The sequence below is a fragment of the Penaeus vannamei genome, chromosome 28 (assembly GCF_042767895.1).
Source record: "Penaeus vannamei isolate JL-2024 chromosome 28, ASM4276789v1, whole genome shotgun sequence".
Lineage (NCBI taxonomy): Eukaryota > Metazoa > Arthropoda > Malacostraca > Decapoda > Penaeidae > Penaeus > Penaeus vannamei.
In genome coordinates, this window is record NC_091576.1 from 8140890 (window position 1) to 8143389 (window position 2500).

General features: G+C 35.3%; 1 protein-coding gene across 1 annotated transcript in view; it reads right to left on the reverse strand.

Moving 5' to 3' along the window:
* Nucleotides 1–2411: 2411 nt before the first annotated feature.
* Haspin (haspin) overlaps nt 2412–2500 on the reverse strand; it is a 19714-nt gene continuing 19625 nt past the window's right edge. The window contains exon 12 of the mRNA XM_070141752.1: nt 2412–2500. This exon is cut by the window's right edge and continues 287 nt beyond it. The gene's annotated coding sequence lies outside the window, so the exon portion shown is untranslated.

The window sequence follows — 2500 nt, forward strand, 5'->3', positions numbered from 1 at the left end:
ACCGAGACGGAGAAAGAAAGAACAGAGACGGAGATAAAGAGAAACGGAAAGGCAGCGACAGAAACAGAGAGACAGGGGCTAAAAGATGTTAAAAGGCAAGTGAGAGCTGAAAGCGGTAAGCGGTCACATATCTATGCAGCGTCAGGCTATATGTCATGATAAAGAAAGTGCAATTTTGCATTCCTGAGACTGCAATGACCGCGTTGCGTTGCTTCCGTTGGCGGGTTTTGAAGAGAGCGAGGATGCGATGTTTCTTAAGCCTTTATTTTCGATTAAGTTTATAGGTCTATATATTGTATTCCACCCCCATCTGACCCAACTGTGACGAAATTATGGAATCTTTTTTTTTTTTAATGGAGAGAAGGGAAAGGTGGTCTTCAGAAGCATCTGAGAAGTCTATATTATTATTAACGAAACACTAAACAATTAGAGGGCAAAGCAGTGCAGAGATAAAAAAAAAAAATTACAAAAGATAATTAACATTATGAAAACATTAGTCTCATTCAGACTCATGAAATACACATTAAATATGATAGATATTTTGAAACCTAAGGGATGTCTAAAATTGATTCTTAAATATAATAACCAAAAACATGTCATTACAAAAAGAAAGAAAAAAACATGGAATCTCCCAAAAGAGCGAATTTCACGTGTGGCATTTCTCTTCTTTCCGACATGTTTACACGAGAACAGTGGTGATAGAATAATGAGTACGAAAGTTTTTACTGAACATTATTGTCGTGCCGTCTGGCAGTGGGGATTGTCGTCTTCAGTATGGACACAGTGGATTAGGATCAAACTCGATACGGTAGTCAGAGTTAAGGATGCTAATTCTCCCCCCCATGACAACAGCGAGGGAAGCAGAGAAAAAATGGATAAGAAAAAAAACAAAAAAAACAATGAGAGACTGAATGAATGATATATAAACATTACAAAAGGTTCTCAAGAGAGGAGTTAGAATGGACTTGGGGAAATGAATGCCAGAAGGATCATGAAGAAATCAAAATTGAAGTTACTCTGCTACATTTCAGCCTCTTCTACACCTATGTCGAGAAGCAAAAAAACAAGCTTTATCTGAAATATTAAGCAGATCTAAGCATAAGGTCATTGTCATCAAGACTTCCTACATTTCTCTGGATTAACATCTGGTTCAGTGGCTTGATATACTTAATGAGTGCCTTCCATCAGAACTATTTATCAGATTAAATAAATTTGTCGAGTATTATCAGACGGTACCAAGGAATACATTTTGCTAAAATAAACAGGTCAAAGCATCACCTTCATGTCATATCAGTATTTTGGTACCTGGGAGAGATGCTGTAACAGATTAAGGGCATTAGCTGCGTATACAAAAAATAAAGCAATCTGGCGATGCTTGGGAGCAAAGCCCCAGGTAAGGAAAGGTCATATAACAATGATAAAAGCACTGTAGCAAAAAGTTTTAAAATGAGTTAACAATTCAAACAAAATATGTTAGATGTCAAAGGTTGTAGAGCGCTGTTAATATGGTAGTGAAAAGGGTAAGGAGGAAATGGAAATGGAGTATAAAGGCCATTCAGGACTGACAAAGGCAGTCTTTCATCATCCACTCAGCATGGCTCTCACACTTTAGTATGAAGACAGAAGGGGATGAAGAGAAAGAAAAGGAAAGTAGGAGAAGTAAAGACCATGCATTAGTTGAGGCAAGGGCTGAGGTCCAAGGCAGGGGTGATTCCCCTCATTAAAAATCAGTCACCATCATGATAACAACGGGCATTGGATTACAGAGGGAGGAGAGAAATTTCTCTTTCTAAAGTTATATTTTGGTAGCTGCAGATTCAGTACAATTTCTGCTGATTGCTCAGTGATAGTACAATGTTACCAAACTGGTACTAAGTATTGAAGTATTCATATTAGTTCAACAGGCCTAAAGTTCTGTGGTTAATTTATGATCAAGTTAAGATTCACTATCGCTACCAGACAGATTGAACACTATCTATATACAAATGATAAAATGAAAATCCTATACATGGGTTGTTAAATTCAGTAACCACTTATTTTTCCGACTTTGAGTTTAACAAAAGTTGCTAACGGACTTTTTAAATACTTTGTGGAAATACATTTAAAGAACATATGAAGATGATTCGCCTTTTGAACATGTTTGGAAAGGCAGATGGACAAAGCAAACAGCCAAAGGCTTGATTAAAAAATAATAAAAATAATAGTCAATGCAGTACTGACAACTGAAAAAAATATGTTCTTGTCTATAAGCTTTAGGAAGTAGCTAAATAATAATAATAAAAAAAAACATTTCTAAAAGTATGACTTCTTTGAATGGACTTAAAAACAACAAATCTATACATGAATATAAAACAATCAGTATTATCCAAACAAAGCACAATATAAAAAAAGAAGGGAAATGAAAACAAATATAAAAAAGTCTATATATTTACAAATTTACACATCAATTTACAGTGAGCACAATAGAAAAACAAGGATTTCCCCTTGTTCTTGACTTAAA